Below are 20,317 nucleotides of genomic sequence, written 5' to 3'. Positions count from 1 at the left end.
TCCCACCCTTGTGGCTTGGACCTCGCTTTACCCATATTTTATTCATGTGCTAAACCGGGATTGGAGGGTTACCTAATTAAGTGATTTATCCAACAATCATTCCTCCTTGTAACGTGTGTGTTTTGTCATTGTCATTGGACAGGTAGTTCCAGGCTAGTTATTTATGCGCTTGGAAAGAGAGGGCAAACCTTGATAGACAGTGTGAAGTCTGAGAATATTTATAGTAGTCTGAATTGGAAGTGCATGTGTAACTTGTAAAGTAGGAAAGGTTAAAACTGACTCTTGAGAGTATAAATCGGACACTTGTGTAATGCCTGCGGATGACCAAGTGTGAAAAGATGTATTGGGAATAAGTGTTTGGAGCATTGCGATGGGCATTTTGCATAGGTTCCTGCCTAGGGGTGCAGTTTGGAGAAATCGAAGGCTAGCCCCTAGGTTATGAGTGTGGGAGGAGGGTATTTTTATCTTTTACCTTCACCGGGGGTACGCTGATCAGCCAGATGTAGAGGTTGTAACCAGGAACTTGTGATGATTCAAAATCTTTCCATAAACTATGGATGTTGGATGAGAACCAAGTTTTTGGCTGTCCTAGCTTTAGTTGTACTTTAAAGCAGAAGAAAGAAATTGCTTAGGAATGACCAAGTCCTGACCTTAATCCTAAAAAAATGTTGTAGAAAGACTGGTAGCAGGCAGCCCAGGCAAAGAATCCCGCAAACATTGCATCTGCTCTGTAAGGGTTCTGTAATGGCCCTTCCAAGTTGGTGCACTTCTATTGGCTAGAAACATTTAGTTGCAGTTAGTGCTACCCAAGAGGAGCACAGAAGTTTCTGAAATCAAAAGTTCACGTATGTTTTCCACACACAAATAGGAACAGTAACTTTGTATAATTTTCCTCAATATACAGTATACAGTGATGTTTTTGACTTCTTTCTTTGATTTGGGTTCTCCTTTACTGGTTTTAGGACTGCCATGAAAAAACAGATTACAATTTGGGTCATATTTATGCAGACATACTGAAAATGAAAAAGAGCTAATAAACTTTAAAACATCACTACATATCAAACTTGAGATAGTATAATATTGTTGACCCTGCCACTAAGCCCTCACTATATTCGTCAGGCAAAGCTGCCTTCTTCAGCGTCCCTCTGTTGTTTTCTGGGGGCTCTGGTAGGTGGGAATTTTCAGTACTAATCTCTAATTTTTTTCCTTTTTAATATCTCTATTTTTCTCCTCCAGCTGCTCCCCAGGTAATATTGGTGAAGAAGGCTCTGTCCAAGAATAGGAAAAACCATCTGCTCTGCATGGTCACCAACTTTTATCCTAAGGACATCACAGTGATCTGGCTCAGGAATGGTCAGCCCCTGAATGGATCAGAGTTAGGACAGTATCAAATGGTTGCAAATAGGACTTACAAGGTGAACAGCTCACTGACCATCTTCCCCAATCAGGACCAGGATCATCCAACCATTACCTGCCAAGCATATCATGTGTCTTCACCAGAACCTATCCAAGATGCCTTCACTATAGAGTATGGAGGTAACAGCAAATAGATTTTATGTAAGCAAATGTAGTTTTTAAAACTATCATTGGACCTAAGTTTTAGAAAATGGGGGAATGATAGGTACTTTTTTTATACAAAGCAACCAGTTTCCTGCAGTCATACTGTAGTGTGGTAAGTTAGACAATAAAATCATACTGTACCATTGATTGGTGCTTTGGTCAACACAGACAATTACACATTTTGTCCAATTTTTGAATGAAGCGTTGAGATATTGCAAGCTTGGGTAGCAGTCTGAAGAGTCACTTGTCTATGGCCAGGTCACAAACCTTTATCCAAAGGACACCACAGTGACCTGGGTCAGGAATGGTCAGACCCTGGGTAGATCGTAATTAGGACCATCTCACATGGATGCAGATGGAAAAGCTCATTAAACAGCCCCCCCCCCCCCCATGCAGAGCCAGGACCATCCAATCACCACCTGCCAGGTGGATCATGTGTCTCTCTGCCAGAACCCATCCAGGATGCCTTCACTATACAGTATTGAGGTAACACACAAACTTGTTTTTCATGTAAACAAATGCAGTTTTTAAATTCATCATTGGGCATCAGCTTTAGAAAATAAGGCAAGGAAAAGATTGTTTGTTATACAAAGCAACCAGTTTCCTGCAGTCATACTATAGTATGGTAAGTTAGACTATAAAAGCATACTGTACACTGGATTTGGTCAACACAGACAATTCAACTTTTCATTAACTTTTGACTGTGACTAGATCACAAACCTTTATCCAAAGGACGCCACAGTGACCTGGGTCAAGAATGGTCAGACACTGGGTAAATCGGAATCAGGGTAATTTCAGATGGATGCAGATGGGATTTACAGGCTGAAGAGCTCATCCCCCAGAGCCAGGATCATCCAATCATCATTTGCTTGGTAGATCAAATGTCTCTGCCAGACCCTATCCAAAATGCTTTCCCTATGCAATATGGAGGTAACACCAACTAGTTCTTCCCCTAACCAATTTCCTTTTTTTCAAAAACAAGTTATGGGATAGGGAAAGATAGGGAAAGTACTATTGTTATACAAAGCAATCGGTTTCCCACAGTTGTTTTATAGTATAATAAATATTAGACTATAAAAGCATACTACACACCTGATTGGTCGCAGCAATGTTACAAGAGTTAAATGCTCATTTGTGTCTATGGAACTTGGTTAAACAGTTTTACCCGATTCTCCACACTGCTAGACCAGTCCCTACAGCCATTTCCCCCCTACGCTTTGGTGGTCTAAGGTCCTCTGAATTCAACAAGACTGATGCATGGCCTATAGCCTGCCGGTTGTCTTCCTTTTGTCCCTTCTTTTTGTTCTGATTTGTCAACGCTACCCAGGATTCAGACTCATAGCAGCAGAGGCAGACATGCACAATTCTGCTCCCACAAGGTGCAGGATTCACTTACACTATAATACAGGGATCAAACACTGAGCAATCATCTTTGATCAATCAATCATCAATTTGGATCATTCCAATCAGGTAGCCCCTTGTACTAAATACCCAATGGCAGCTCTAACGGAGCTTGAACAGTCAGACTGTACATAGTGTGGTCAATCTTAAAGCACATCACTACATTGTGTTGCATTGCAATGGCACACATGTGAATATGCTCTTGTATAAGATCAAGTTAGGTTTGAGAGCACAAATGAGAGAATCAAATCTAGAACAGATTTTTTGTGACCCTGATTTAAACCACTTGCGGAACGCCCACCGTAGATATACTGTGGCAGGGCGGCTACTCTGCGCCAGACCACATACCTAGTACGCGATCTGACACTTCCGGGTCTGAGGCATGCACACATGCTGCCGGTGACCCACTTCCATTGTGATCAAACACAGCGGGAGCCCAGCGGTGGGTACTGCGGGCTCGATGTTCGCCGGCACCCACCAATTGTTCAGTACACAGACAGAATACAAATTGGCCTAAATTGATGAAGAAATCTAAATTTTTTGTATTGGATATGTTTTAAAGCTGAAAGTAAAAAAATATTGTTTTTTTTTTTTTTCAAAATTGTTGGTCTTTTTTTAAAAAGCGCAAAAAAATAAAAGCCACATAGATGATCAAATACCACCAACATAAATCTCTATTTGTGGGGGAAAAAAAGGACATCAATTTTATTTGGGTACAGCATTGCACAACCGCGCAATTGACAGTTAAGCTATTGCAGTGCCGTATGACATAAAATGGCTTGGTCATTAAGGAGGGTAAATCTTCTGGAGGGCAAGTGGTTAATAGAAGAGCTTTTTTTCTTGAATGTATTACATATATACAGTACTTTCTTGAGGGGGGGGGGGGGGCACTGAATCAGGTCATTAGAGACCTGATCCAGGTCATCCATGCAGCTCTTCAGCAAAAGATCACTTCTGATCTATTGCTGGCTGCCATCAGGGATTACTATAGCAGCTATCTACTTCTTCAGAGAGAGGCTGGACAGACCTGCTTCTGCTATGCCGGTGTAACGTGAGAAAAGCATACCTCGTGAAAATTCCATACCCACGTCACTTCCTGTCAGAAACGTAATGGAACAGCTGAGCAGCGTAGCAGTGCGCATGCTCGGAGGGTATGGAATTTTCACGGTAGTGTGTGTAACGTTACACCGACTCGGTTACATTAAAAGAGCTCGGCTGCAACATGAATCATCCCCGCTCCTACCCCTGTCACTTCCCTGATCTTGGCTAATAAATGTAAAAGCGGCGGCGGGTGTATGGAATCTAAATCACGGAGATCTCGGCTCCGTGATCCGCTTTTACATTTAGTAGCCGGCATCAGGGAAGTGACAGGGGTAGGAGCGGAGATGTTTGATGTTGCAGCGGAGATGTTTTAATGTAACCGCCGCAACAGCTGATGCGGTGTAACGTTATAACACACATTCCATACATTCCATACCCTCCGAGCATGCGCACTAGTAATCTCCTCAGCTGTTCGCTGACCGGAAGTGACGAGGGTATGGAATTTTTATGGGTATGGTTTTTTCACGGAATACCGGGGCCTCTGTACTAACAGGAAGTGCAGTGACATCACTTGTGGTGTAATTTCTCTTCCATTTTAAACTCAATGCATTGTTCACAATGTATTTACAGTGCTCTGCTACTTAGCGCACCTATGAAATTTGTCAGTTCCTGGGTTTAACAATGGACCACAGTTGTCTTTGACAACTGGTGTTTCTTGCTCTAAAACCCATCATAGCTGCTGTCACCCAGTGTACAGTCCACTGTGATCCAGACATGATCTGGATCACAGGTCTGGAGCATAGCAGGCAACAAGATATGTGTGGGCGAGCTACTTGTTGGGCATCAAGAGTGTAGGAAGATGTGTAGATGACCAGAGTCTGGGTCCTAGTAAAAAACCTTAACGCATTCTGTGCTCCCTCAATACACCTTCTCTCCTACTGTGCAGTTGCAAATACATTGTTCCAAGTTAATCTTTACTGTTGCCAATCCATTATTCCATCCTGGAAAAGGAGCCCACCATGGAATGACTTTTCCTGACACCTTAGTGCCGAGTAGTTAGGCTAATGACATTCACAATGTGACCCATGGTTTAGGTGAAAGTCAATATTTATTGAAAGGCAGTACCAAAAGCAGGTTAGAAATGATAAATTATTATAAACATTTGTAAGAATAAATTTAAATAAAATGACAAATAATTATTAAAAACTAACAGTTTTATTTTTCTGCTTTTGTACAGTGGAACCTGAGATCACATTCTTCTCTTCTCGTGATGGCGATACAGAGGTATTTGTATGTGAGGTGAAGGAATTTTATCCCAAAGATGTGAAAATTACGTGGTTACTAGATGGGGAAAGGGCAGAGCCCTCCAGGAGGAATACAGATGGCACCTATAATAAGTGGGATCATTTTTTGATTCCTGGAAACCTCAAGAAGGGGGAAGAAATCTCCTGTGTGGTGGAACATGAGACATTGGAGAGTCCAATGATGAAGACTTTGTCAGTAACAGGTAAAAGCCCAACTCATGGAATAAACTGCTATATAGCTGACTCAAATTGGAGTTCCATACCTTTTTGTGTTTATGAAAAGTCAGCAGCTACAAAAAGTATAGCTGCTGACTTTCAATAAACACACACTCACTTGTCCCACAATTGAATGATGCGGCCACCCAAACCCTCTGTTCCCTCCCTCATCTCTCCCCGGCATCACAAGAGTGGGCATCCGGCTGCGACAACTTGCGGCTTTACAGCCGGGTGCGCACTGCGCATGCATGAGTCGCACTGCGCCCCTCCTAATGGCCAAGCAATCTTCTGGGACCTGTGACGTGTCCCAGAAGATTACAGGGAGGGGGGGGGGAGAACTTCTGCTCAAATGGGGGCTGGGTACCTGTCAAATCTAGGTACCCAGCCCCCACCACAAAAATATGACATGCCAATTATTTAGGTATGTAAGGGGCTGAGGAGTCCTTAAGCGGGTGGAATTCTGCTTTTGGGAGGAACTCTGCTTTAACACATATGGTCAATTTGTCAAAACTGAACTTAACTTTAGGAAAACAACTAATTTCTGTTCATAAATCCCTGATATTTACATAGATCTGCCACAGAATAGAGCCCTCTCTGACAGGACAGGAATCACGAGTTGGCCTGAAAACATAAAATGCCTTTGAGGGTCTGGCAGCTTACTATTTTTTTGGTATCAGCATTTACATGAATTTTTATTTACCTGTACAGAGATGGAGCTTCATACATTTCAGTCCATAATTACCTTATTGATGATACACATAAAAGAAATTAAAACATTTTCATATGTCAAAACTACTATTGAGCTTGGCTACAATATAACACACATACTTCGACCAATATTGAAGATTATAGTCCTTTTTAGATAATTGATATATATATATATATATATATATATATATATATATATATATATACACATTACATATTTATTAATAAGTGTTCTTAATACTCTACATTTTCCAGTTTGTTTCTACAATGTCCCAGAAGTATCAAGTTTGTTTTACAAAATATTACAATGCATATAATTCTTATCGTTGGGATTACAATCACCTGTAGACATGGTAATAACCATTACTGAATCTGTATATATTGTATGGATCTATATACTTTGAAAAAATGTCCGCAAATTAACAGTTGTACCCAATACCATAATGTTTTGAATTTTTCTTTTCTCTCAAAACATTGGAGTATAGAAATGTTTCCATACTTTTATAAAAGTTCTGACAGATCTATTGCTGGCTGTACTCAGCAAGCAATAGATAGCTATAGCAGTGATCTATTGCTGCAAATAGAGGAGAGAATGATCTATCTATCTATCTATCTATCTATCTATCTATCTATCTATCTATCTATCTATCTATCTATCTATCTATCTATCTATCTATCTATCTATCTATCTATCTATCTATCTATCTATCTATCTATCTATCTATCTATCTATCTATCTATCTATCTATCTATCTATCTTATTAAAAATGTCTTAATCTTTCAGATGGAAAAGACACCTTACATGTTATACCTGTCATAATTGCAATCATATTGGGATCTATCTTAGTAGTGATCATTTCCGCCCTGGTTTTCATCCATAAGAAAAAATGTAAGTTAAGACATTTTTCTAACATATTATCTTCTGGGATGTGAAGATTTTCCCTTGATAGCTTTGTGCAGCTAAGGGGAGGCAGTTGCTTGGTTGTGGTAATCAAGGATGGACATGCAATTCCATTAGCATTGGCACCTGCTGCTATTGCCTGTAATTGATAGCTTACTGAGCTGTCAGTAAGAGAGCCTGGCCCACTCAATTCCCTCATGTCACTGAAAGCCCACCTGTGCTGAGGATGTCATCGTGCTGTGCGAAGGAAGCATCTCTGCATGTCTGTAAAGGTACCCTGCGTTCCTGAAGGTACAGGGCTTGGGTCTGAAATGCATGCATCAGGGGTGACCCGAGTTAAGTCCATGCAATGGGACTGAACTGAGTTATAAAATCCATGCATCAGACTGATCTAAACTATAGGTGCATGCATTGGGGCTGATCGGAGTTATTGGTTCCAGTAATGAGCTGAGTCGTATTTGGACACGTGTCTAAACCCACCTGAGCTATCCTGCCTGGAAGCTGTCAGAGTTGACAGCCAATCTTAGGCTGTTGAGACATTCTCCATCCCACAGCAGCACATATACCTGTACCTTATATAAATGTAGCTGCAGGGCGGGGAATGCCTCTGCCGCCTATGATTGGCTGGCACCCTTAAAAGCTTCCAAGCAGGATACCTCAGTGGGTTCAGACTTATGTGTAAACACGCTGCAGCTCATCACTAATTGTGACTGATGTGAATTATGAAGTCCATGCATTGGGACTGACCTGAGTTATAGGTGCATGCATTGGGACTGATCTGAGTTATAGGTGCATGCATTGGAACTGATCTGAGTTATGAAGTCCGTGCATAGGTACTGATCTGAGTTATGAAGTCCATGCATTGTGACTTATCTGAGTTATGAGGTTCATGCATTGGGACTGATCTGAGGTTTGAACTGCATTAATTGGTATCAATGATAAGCTCAAGCATGTTTGGACATGAGTCTGAACCCTTCTGAGCTATCCTGCCAGGAAGCCATCAAAGCTAACAGCGGCATTCCCTGCCCCGCAGAAACATGCATACATGTCCCTTATACTGCATAAGTGCAGCTGCCAGTCAAGGAATGTCTTCACTGCCGATGATTGGCTGACAGCTTTGACAGCCTTGTAGCAGGATAGCTCAGGAATGTTTGGACTCATGGCTAAACACGCCTGCACTCATCCTGAATTATGAAGTTCATGCATTAGGACTGATCTGAGTTATGAAGTCTATGCACTGGTACTGAACTGAGTTATGAAGAACATGCATTGAGACTGACCAGAGTTATTGGTGCATGTATTGAAGCTGATCTGAGTTATGAAGTGCATGCACTGGCGGTAAAGTTTTTACAGTGCCGCAGATATGTTTTTTTACAGACTTCTATAGCGACTGGGAGTGTGTGTACTTTTATAAAGCCTACTGTCGGCTTTTATGTGGAAGTGATCCAAGCAGCTGTGAAGCCTATCACTTTCACCACCGTGATGTGCAGCCTTCCCCCCCATGCACCCCCCTGCCATGTTCACCGGGCTCCGCTGTCCCAGTGCTGTCATGGCCGGTTGTCGCTGGGAAGGGCGGCAGGAGCTCAGTGGACCTCCATCCGCTCAGCCTCCCTCCTGTACACAGACCCGGAAGTGATGTGCATGACTTCACTTCCCGGACCGGAGCTGTCATTCTCTGGGATCAGTGCTGGAGAAAGCGGTCTGTGTTCCATCAGCTGCAATGGATAAGAGAGGAGACATGAAGGGTCTAATATACCCCGGGTGTCTACATAAAAATAACTTGTTACCTATATGCTATTACATAGAGGGCTATTGAAAAATGCACCTTCACCTAAGTAGACAAAAATCCTTGCACTGGCCTTGCCTATGGACAATCCCAATAACCTTTCTAGATGAAAAATCCTATTTAGGGATCTTATTGCTAGAATTCCTCTTACTGTATATAGTGTATGGTTTGACCATCATCAGTAAATTCTTTGGAATGCTGGCCATTTTACTCATTTTGTCATGGAAACAAAAATTAAGGTACTTGTACATGCATAGTTGAACCCATACAATGTAAATACCAGCCTTTTTCCTTTACCTGGGCATCCCAGGTACAGCTTCAGATATTACACTGCAGCTACATTCTTGAGCCACATCCAAACTATTGCGAGAAAAAGAACTTGCACACTGGAAAATATCGAGTCTAAACAAACCTGACTTTATAGGCTCCGCATAGGAGACACATAAAATTATAAATAAAATGGAATAAATGTATTAATACATATTAAAATCATATCATGATAAAATACATAAGATCAACATACAAAAAACAAAGCACAAAAATGTAGTCCTCACAACAGTCTATGCCCTAGTCAAGACTTCATATGAAAGGGTATATCACATCTGAATAAATTTCAAATCCCAATGATCAAGTAATGATAGCTGTAGATACACTTCCAGATGCTAAGATTGACATGTTTCGCCAGCTGTGGCTTCTTCAGGTCCCAGTATATTAAGGCATCACTGTGCAACAGTAATGAGTTACAAAAAGAATATATATACAGATATTAACATGTACAAGCAAATATATGCAAAAGGCCTTACATGATCGTAATGAATCACGAGGTGCCAAACATAGGTCTTGTGGGCAGGCATATACAGTAGGCATCACATGTAAAACTTCCCCCCAACAAAGTAGAACAGACACATGGCAGATGATAATGGGCGTATCTAGATATAGAACAATATATAGTATTGTATTATTGTATAAACCTTTTAATATGTATCAATCAGTTTATTACATGTTATAAGTTTATGTGTCCCCTATGCTGAGCCTATAAAGTCAGGTTTGTCTCTTTGTTTAGACTGGATATTTTCTTGTTTACAAGTTCTTTTTCCCAAGTCGTCTTCCAGGGCCTTCTGAGGGATAGGTCTTCTCCCACAGAAAACAGAAAACACATCAAAACAGCAGGTTTTCTAGGCCTTAAGCCTAAGGTGGGTCTGCCATTGTTACCTGTAACACTCTCAGCACATTTGAGTTGTGAACACAGTTGTGAGAACTGATACAAAGACCAGTCCAGCATCTTTGGTTTGTTTTATTGTATTTAGGGGATGGGAGAAGGGAATGAGTGGGATACTCCTCTGGCTCAACTAGGTAAAATTTTGTGATTCTTCTAGAACAATGCCTGTTAGCGCTGTCTTGACGCCATCCGACGCTAGCCAATGCTTCCTGACCCTTGAATATGTATCACTGAAAACTGTGCTGGAACCTCGACTTTAATTCAGAAGATCCAAGACTGTAGAATACTTGACTTCTGACACTGCTTTGCTCAAAAGTCACTGAACAGCTCCCTCCAGCTCTGTACTAGCTTGAGGTAGCTCATTGTAAATTCCTGTGCTGCTGCAACTCTCAACCTTTACACTCCACACTGTACACTGACTCTTCAGGGCCCAAACTGCAGGCGCCACCTTTAACACTTTCAACCTAGGTACCCCCTCTAATACTTCAGGGTCCTCCGACCGGGCACCCCCTTTACCGCTAGCTGACTGTTGGATCCCAGAACCTTCTCCGGAGTGGTCCCCTCTGACACTAGGCAGACCCCCAGGGGCAATCCACAGTACTCATGACCTTTGTAGGCTTTCCTGGGACTGGACCCCACTCTCCGCTGGTTCTCGGCACACCGGATCCCCTTCAGCTCAACTCAGGACCCTCTTGATTCTCAGGCAGCACCCAGAGACATCCGATTCCTCTGACAGGAGGAGAGACAGTGGTACTCTCCCTCCTGGGACTTTGCTTCCCACCAAAGATGCTGTGTCATGCACTCCCCTCAAACTTATACCCACTCCCAGAATGCTGTGCGCCAGAATCTGCCTTTCTGGGGTAGATACAAGCCTGGGTGTGCCATTGGCTGGATTTTCTTCCACTGCCCAATGAGAGCCCTCTCATTGAGCAAAGTGGGGAGACTCCCCAGTCTCAACAGCTACACCTGGGAACAATGAAAACCTACCTGACTGAAAATCATGGCCCTGCTGTTAAGCAGACAAAGCCCACTATACTTTACCTAGCACCTACCTTGTAGGGTGCTACACACCATTTTAAAAGGTTGTCACATACCTCAGTGCCTCAGTTCTTGTGTTTCCTCTGGCCCAACAGGAGCTACATGTAGTTTTTTATTTTCTTCTAGGCTCTGTGCTAGTTGCAAGGGCCTCCCCGTCTGACTGCCTGTACAAGCCTCTAGGGAGGATAGGCAGCTTCAGGACAGGCTCAACTAGAGGACCCCCCTCAGGGTTACTACCTCCTTTTTTGCCTGAGGTTTTGCTCCCACTAGGGGGTAAGCAATTGTCCCCCCATCTGCAAGCATCAAATTGATAGAGCCCGGAGTGTGTCTCCTTCTTTGCTGTAGGACCAGGAGGCAGAGGGGCACTTGCTCTTTTTCTCCCAGGCACTGGCTTCAACCTGCTGTGATCTGGAGCACAGGTTAGACCAAGATGGCAGTATCTTGCTCATGAGACGTGGTGACATCATCACTTCTGACTGGCGCCAGAAGGAACATGTGTTAGATGTTTGCTTGAAGCTGACCATGTTGGATGCTGCACCATTCTTCCCTGCAGAGCCTGCGAGCCAGAACCGCTTCAAGGTAAGCCAGAGCATGCCGAGGCCACCTCTGTACTTACCAAACCACTATGCATATAATGCTAATTAGTGGTAGCAGCGATTTTGGCTAAGACCAGCAGCGTGCATTCCCTCCCTAAGCCTGTGCTTCCTATGAGGGCAAATGAAAGCCAGCTGGGCCAAAAATCTTTGCCAAATGTACACAAGCAAACCTGGGCTCATACACACTATAAGAAAATTGGGCGAACATTTTAGTCCAAAGATTTTTCGTACGATTTTCGCATAGTGTGTACACAACTTTCTACAGCCGATTCTGAATTTTCATACGAACATTCTTGAAGGGACAAACTCCAAAATGTTTCCCGTATGGGAAAAACAAACGATTTTGGTTTAATGTGTACTGTTTTCGTACAATTTTTCTACAAGAAAAATCAGAAAAGAAAGACTGCGCATGATCAGAAACAATAAACAACAAAAAAAAGCCTTTGTCGTATGAGAATTTTCATATGGATTTTCTTTCATCGGTTTCGATTTGCTGTTAAACAATGAGGAAAATCAGGCGATCGTTCACCCGATTTTCTTATAGTGTGTACCCCACTTTAGTCTCCTCTGTAAAGGATGTCAGACACCTTCCTTTCTCTTCAGTCTGGATGAAATCAGGTCTTTGTCAAGGAAGAGAAAATCCGCGCTAAGTTAAAGGATATACCTTAAAATGGTGGCTGCAGCCTACCTCCTATCTATAATCCAAAGGGATGTATAGTGAAGTATGAAAAATAAGGGAGAGGTAAAGTGGTGCTGCCCAATGTATATAATATATAAATAAATAAATAGAATAGAGCATATGACCCACGGGTATAAATATGTATGATCACAGTGCCATAGAATATTAATTAAACGTAATACAATAAAGTAAACACCTAAAATAACTCAATGGTGAATAATAAAAGTCAAAAAGCATAATCCAAAACAGAGGTGTTGAAAAAATTGTTGATAAAGTGCAGACACCAAATGGGATCTATATAAAGTGACTGGGTGACTAGGTGCTAATAAATCAAACTGTGATACATGTCACCATATGTAATTAATAAAGTGCAGATCCCAACCAGGGGGTCAATATAAAGTGACGGGTAAGTGACTGTGTATTGGTAAATCAAACTATTAAATGTGCCCACAAGGCATGTGGAGTACACTAAATAAGTGAAAAAGTACAAAAATTAGGTATAATCATAAAGTGCTGTGAAAGATGTCAATTATGCAAGAGGCGACTTAGTGCTGCAAGAGGATAGTGCGATTCTCCAATTAAAGTCGCATATGCATAAATCTGAAAAAATCCAAATCGCACGTGGAAGTGCTACAAATCAAATGTCCAAATCGCACATAAGATGAAATGCAACTCTCAAACTAGGAGTTACATACAAATACGTTCTTTAAATAGTCCAAATCGCACATGATTCAAGTGCAGGGGTAAATCATTGCAACTTTATATTAAATCACATCTGAAGGTGACTTTAGTGCTGTTTAACGGATCTCGTGACTCTCCAAGTGTGGCCGATGTGATGGGTCAAAGGTGCTCCCCTCACTCCCAGGACCGCACCTACCAGAAATAATAACCCCTACAGGGGTAACAGACCTGTAATCCGGGCTGGGTATAGCTCCTATGGCACTCAGATCCTAACTCGTGGTTCTTTAGATGGTATGGCCAGTATGGGTCCTATCTCCTTAGGTAGCGTGGCCAATCAATTTCCAGGGATGCTCCGGGTATACCTCCTCTGCAGTCGGTTGAAGGAATATTTCCCTCTACTTCCTGCAATTTGCCTTTGCTCGTCTTGCAGGAAGTAGAGGGAGATATTCCTTCAACCGACTGCAGAGAAGGTATCCCCGGAGCATCGCTGGAATTTATTTGATATTCCTGCGAGCTAAATAAGTCTAGCACTTTCCTATGGGTATTGCAGCAAGCACAGCACTCTCTCTCTAAAGTGTATATGATCAAAATAAATTTAAATAATGCCGCGCAATATAAAGTGCTCCAAAAACATATATGTGTATATATGTGCAAAATATAATCAATGAGTAATAATAAATAAATTATTACATAAATGAACTGCATTCAATATAATAATATGGTGACAAGGTAGTAAACGTCCCAGCAAACCAATGACTGCTCATAGGTAGCGGCCTCACGGTCCGGGCGGAAGCATCGTAAGGGTCTGTTCTCGGACCGCGGGCCGCCATTTAATGACAGCTGTTCTACATGATTGAGCACTAGAGAGTTCTTTATACATGTATCTCTTTGATTATAGTCCAGTTGTATCTGTATCTGTCCTTGTATATGGATTGCCCAGGAGATCTAGTTCCTGAGGCTTCATCCAGCAGATAATCATATCCCACACATTCAGGCATTACCAGACACACTCCCTGGGCCTGATATTGGTAGCTTATAGGACATTATTCCAGTCCTCTAGCTTCAGTGGAATATGGTATGTATCACATATCTCAAAAGCAATAGTGTTTATGCAGTACAGTAGAGATGGTCTTCATGTTATGACCCTATATAAGAGGGTGTACCTACACTGAGGACATGGGGCCACTACCTTATATTATATTGTCTATGTTCTATACAATAGTATATCCCAGGTAAGGGCTGCAGAGGCAGCCCGGTCATTCACATGATAACCTGCAGCACATTTTATGTGCAGTGTTTATGGGCGTTTCAGCGTATCATTTTTTGCTATCTCTTACCTGGCTTGGGTTGTTATGGCCCTATATTCAAATATAGTCAATATGTATCTTTTTTTATGGCCCCCCAAGTAGAAGTGACTCATAAGGTCCCTTTCACATGTGTGTGACTTGTCCTGCGACTTGGGACTGCAGAGTCACATGAAAAAGTTGTACCCGATGACTTCCATTGAGTACCATTCATATCTGTGTGACTTCAAGTCTCATCGACTTCAAAGTAGTCCCTGCACTATTTTGGTCCGACTTTGATGTGTTTTGAGGTCTATAGACCTCAAGATTACACAGACATTGGTTCAGTCCAGTCAAAATTGCGCGACTTTTAGGTTGCACAAATGCTAAAGGTGCCTAAAGTGTGCAACAAATCCTATCAAATTTAGGTCTATAAAAAGTTACATTCCTGGAATGCCTGGATTGCTAACTGTCACGTGCGCTTGTTGCATTAACCAAACTGTTAAACCATCAAATGGCTGGTGTCATGACTGATCGCATGACTGATGACGGTTGCAGATCAGACAGAAGCAGCTTCCTTGGCAGTAAAGAATGATAGGGTTTAATTCTGCTTTAAGGCTGTCTCGGCACTGCCTAAAATGGGGGGCAACTGAGCATGTGCAAATAAGGATGAGTCAGAGTATTACTGAATTTTACACAGCAGAGACCCTTATTTTTTGCATTTTTACATAGCTATACCTGCAGAAGGGGCCAGCCTGAGGTGATATAGCAGGACTTTGTTTTCTGACTAAAGGTCCACTTTAACCGGTTGCCGACCTCAGTGACATCACTCGCCTGTCACTGACTTGCGAGCCAATTGCGGACGGGTGCGCGCCTGCCCCAGCTCGTTCACTGACAAGTCAGTGCATGTGACCGGCGGACCCGATGTCCGCCGGTCACACTACGATCGCTCCGGTGAAGGGAGAAAGGCGGAGCGGCTTATGTAAACAAGCCGCCCGTCATTCTCCCCTGTGTAAAAATGAAGATCAGACGGTTCTACTATGTAGGACCGTTGATCTTTGTTTTTACACCAATAGCCATGTCCCACTACAGTTAGAAACACGCCCCTAGGACACACTTAACCCCTCCCTCTCCAATACATTTAACCCCTTCCCTGCCAGTGTCATTTTTACAGTAACAGTGCATATGTATAGCACTGATTACTGCAGTAATGTCACTGGTAACCCCAAAAGTGTCAAAAATGTCAGTCAAGGGTCCGATCTGTCCGCCGCAATGTCGCAGTACCGAAAAAAAAATCGCAGATCGCCGCCATTACGCATTAAAAAAAACCCACCAAAAATGACAAAAATCTTTCCCTTTGTTAGTAAACGCGATAACTTTTGAGCAAACCAATCAAAATACGCTTTTTGCGATTTTTTTTTACCAAACATATGTAGCATAAAACAAATTGGCCGAAAATTTGAAAAAATTTTGATTTTTACATTTTTTTGGGGGAATTTCATATAAAAAAATGTGAAAAATATTGTTATTTTTGCAAAATTGTTGCTATTTTTTTGTTTATAGCGCATGATCAAAAAATCGCACAGGTGATCAAATACCACCAAAAGAAAGCTCTGTTTGTGGGGAAAAAAAGGACATCAAATTCGTTTAAGTACAGCGTCGCACGACCGCGCAATTGTCCGTTAAAGTCACGCAGTAAAAAATCGCAAAAAACCCCCTGGTCTTTTAGCAGCCAAATCCTCCGGGGCTTAAGTGGTTAACAGAAAGCGGTGTAACAATCAACATGAGCAGGTTATCCTGTTACTGCTACAGGCTCTTCAAGCAGGGATCTAACCAACTCTACTCATACCAGTTTTACAACTAGCGCCAGAGTTCTTGGGGGACTCAGACTTAATACAGGAAGAACACCTGACATTTGCATTCAGATGAGGGGACAGTTATATTGCGTATGCAAGAATGTACTGTATGATTGTTCTTACATATTGCTCATATGCGTAGTAACTGATTGGCAGTCTAGCAGTTTCTGTGTATTTCTTTCTTTTGTGGTCAGAGCGCTTTCCTGGTCACCCCTTTCTACACTGATGGTCAAGGCCGTTGTTTGTTAATCCATGCTTTAAGTAGCTATTTGGACACATCAGGAGTTGCAGTGGTAATTATGGTCCAGGTATCGTGGAATTCTACTATACTGTTTTATGCTCCAGAATTCTATAGTCTATACAGTAGTTCACTCCGATTCAGGTATGGAGGATCTCTTAGATATTTTTAGACCCAACCAGGCATAGAAAGCAGCGTCTCTATGCTTACAGTGCCTTATTGGATGGCGCCTGGGTGGTCCCGGGGCAAATGACACTAAGCCAATCAAGTGGCATCACAGCAATGCTTTTTTGGTGCCACTTTTTAGGAGGGCATTCTGATCACCGCTGTAGGGTTCTTTTGGTCCCTATTGTCTCCAGTGCATAGAGCATTATTTCCATGGCCCACAGATTAATCGATTTTAGTATGATTCCTAAAACTGATTTAATTAGAGGTTCCCTGCTACTCGTCATAGTTATATGTAGAATCTCTCAGTGCAGTCAGTGATCATTTCTAGGGTTGAGCGGACACCTGGATGTCCGTGTTCGACGGGTTCGGCCGAACTTTAAAAAAAAGTCCGGGTCCGTGTCCCGGACTTTTACCGAACGTTTCCCGGACACCGAACCCCATTGAAGTCAATGGGGACCCAAACTTTAAGGCACTAAAATGGCTCTAAAACACCAATGGAAAGGGCTAGAGTGCTGCAAATGGCAGCAAAACGTAGTTAAGAGCATGGCAAGTGCTCTGCAAACAAATGTGAATAGGGAAATAACTTAAAACAACAAAAAAAAAACAGAAAAATAAAACAATGTTCTTCATCTCTGAAGGACGAGGCCCATATGGAGTAGGAGGGAGGGTGAGGTGGTGGTGGATGTGGCGGTGTCATAGGCGTGCGCACAGGGTGTGCCGGGTGTACCTGGGCACACCCTAATCACCTAGGGCACATAGCATTATCGCTCTGTTTGCCAGTGAGGAGATGGGAAAGATCTTCCTCGGACCTGCTCTGCTCTATTTCTCTTTGCCAGCAGGGAGAGTAATGTATCGGGGCCATGTACATGTAGGCAAACACATGCATGTGTATTTCAACTTTGGGGTGCACACCCTAATGCAATAGGCTGCGCACACCTATGGGCGGTGTAGGTGGAAGCGGCGGTGGAGGAGGACCAGGGCCGGATTAAGAGCATCATGGTCTTGGTGCTGAGGATTTTGAAGGGCCTTAAGGGCCGTGCCTTGGCATGCACCCAGAGGAGGAAGGGTGCAGCCATGCATGCCTAATTCAACATGGGATGCTGTCTCTGAAGCCCATAAACACATCCATGCATCGGCAACTGTCCCTCCTTGTCAGGCCTTCGCGCTGTGTGGGGAGGTTCTGAGGGTGCTGCCTGGGGAAGCGAGCATAGAAGCCAGACTTCTGTATTTACAAGTGACAGAAGAGCGGTCACAGTGAATATGGCCAACCCGGGGCCTATATAAAAGGTAGGGGCCTGGAGCTGCAGCTCCAATAGCCCCTACGTTAATCTGGCCCTGAGGAGGAGGACGAGGTAGCCAACACTGCTTCTTTTCACAAATTTTAAATGAGGGTACACCCCAAAAGAGTGAGAAAGAGCAAAAATGGAACAATGGGTGGGTAAGGTCGGTATCCATTGCTATTCTGCACAAGGTACGGAAAAGTCCCGTGGGATCCATGCCTGGTTCATTTTAATGAACGTGAGCTTGTCCACATTGTCTCTGGACAGGCGACTGCGCTTGTCTGTTATAACGCCCCCAGCCGTGCTAAATACCCGTTCAGATAATACACTGGCTGCAGGGCACGCCAGCACCTCCAAGGCGTAAAGGGCAAGCTCAGGCCATGTGCCCAATTTGGAGACCCAGAAGTTGAAGGGGGCAGACCCCTCATTCACTACATGTAGGCGTGTGCACACATACTGCTCCACCATGTTGGTAAAATGCTGCCTCCTGCTAAGACGTTCCATCTGAGCTGCTGGTGCTGCTGTTTGTTGTGGCGTGCTGACAAAGCTTTTCCACATTTCGGCCATGCTAACCCTGCCTTCTGAGGTGCTGGCGGTGCCCTGGTTGCGTTGGCGACCTCCTCCTCCTCCTCCTCCTCTGCCTTGTGCTTCCACTGTGGCCCCGCTGTCAGATGGGAATGCCAGCAGCATCGCATCTACCAGCGTGCGCTTGTACTCGCGCATCTTGCGATCGCGCTCCAGTGAGTGAATTAAGGACGGTACGTTGTCCTTGTAACGGGGATCCAGCAGCGTGGCCACCCAGTAATCAGCACAAGTTAGAATGTGGGCAACTCAGCGGTCGTTGTGGAGACACTGCAGCATGTAATCGCTCATGTGTGCCAGGCTGCCCAGAGGCGACGAAAGGCTGTCCTCTGTGGGAGGTGTATCGTCCGTGTCCTCTGTATCCCCCCAGCCACGCACCAGTGATGGCCATGAGCTGGCCTGGGTGCCACCCTGCTGTGAACATGGTTCCATCTCCTCCTCCAGCTCCTCCTCCAGCTCCTCCTCCTCCAGAACTGTGCCCCTGCTGGACAATTGTGTCCCTGGCATTTGTGTGTGCAGGAACCCACCCTCGGAGCCCCTTGCGAATGACTGCCCTGAAAGCCTTTGAAATGTTACCTCTTCATCCTCCTCCTCCTCCTCCTCATCCTGTGCCACATCCTCTTCCATCATCGCCCGAATTGTTTTTTCAAGGAGGCATAGAAGTGGGATAGTTAAGCTGAGAACGGCGTCATTGCCACTGGCCATGTTGGTGGAGTACTCAAAACAGCGCAACAAGGCACACAGGTCTCGCATGGAGGCCCAGTTATTGGTGGTGAAGTGGTGCTGTTCCGCAGAGCGACTCACGCGTGCGTGCTGCAGCTGAAACTCCACTATGGCCTGCTGCTGCTCGCACAGTCTTTGCAGCATGTGCAAGGTGGAGTTCCACCTTGTGGGCACGTCACATATGAGGCGGTGAGCGGGAAGGCCGAAGTTACGCTGCAGCGCTGCCAGGCGAGCAGCAGCAGGGTGAGAACGCCGAAAGTGCGCACAGACGGCCCGTACTTTCTGCAGCAGCTCTGACATATCGGGGTAGTTTTTAAGGAACCTCTGCACCACCAAATTCAGCACATGCGCCAGGCAAGGGATGTGCGTCAAACCGGCTAGGCCCAGAGCTGCTATGAGATTTCGCCCATTATCGCACACCACCAGGCCGGGCTTGAGGCTCGCTGGCAGCAACCACTCATTTGTCTGCTGTTCCATGCTCCTCCACAACTCCTGCGCGGTGTGTGGTTTGTCCCCCAAACAGGCAAGTTGTAAAACTGCCTGCTGTCGTTTAGCCCTGGCCGTGCTGAAGTTGGTGGTGAAGGTATTACGCTGTCCGGATGAGGAGGCGGTAGAGGATGAGGTAGCGGAGTAGGATGAGTTAGGAACAGGAGGCAAACTGAAGCGCCCTGCAATCCTCGGTGGTGGAAGGACATGCGCCAAATTGCTATCCGCCTCAGGCCCATCCGCCACTGCATTTACCCAGTGTGCCGTTAGGGAGATATAACGCCCCTGACCGTGCTTACTGGTCCACGTATCGGTAGTTAGGTGGACCTTGGCACAGATGGCGTTGCGCAGTGCACACCTGATTTTTTCCCCCACTTGGTTGTGCAGGGAAGGGATGGCTTGCCTGGAAAAGTAGTGGCGGCTGGGCACGACGTACTGTGGGACAGCCACCGACATAAGCTTTTTAAAACTGGGCGTCTCCACCAGACAGAATGACAGCATTTCAAAGGCCAATAATTGTGAAATGCTGGCATTCAGGGCCAGGGATCGCGGGTGGGTAGGGGGGTACTTC

The 20,317-nt window shown here is 44.2% G+C and overlaps 1 pseudogene across 1 annotated transcript in view; it reads left to right on the top strand.

Moving 5' to 3' along the window:
* LOC309558534 overlaps nucleotides 1–20,317 on the top strand; it is a 52,760-nt pseudogene that overhangs the window by 14,457 nt on the left and 17,986 nt on the right. The window contains exons 3-5 of the transcript in view: nucleotides 1,237–1,448; nucleotides 1,957–2,046; nucleotides 5,240–5,509. The product of the transcript in view is annotated as an uncharacterized misc_RNA (transcript). The remainder of the gene's footprint in view (nucleotides 1–1,236; nucleotides 1,449–1,956; nucleotides 2,047–5,239; nucleotides 5,510–20,317) is intronic.

Source organism: Pelophylax lessonae, assembly GCF_965119305.1.
Source record: "Pelophylax lessonae genome assembly, chromosome: 6".
Lineage (NCBI taxonomy): Eukaryota > Metazoa > Chordata > Amphibia > Anura > Ranidae > Pelophylax > Pelophylax lessonae.
This window is presented reverse-complemented; position numbering and strand designations above follow the sequence as displayed.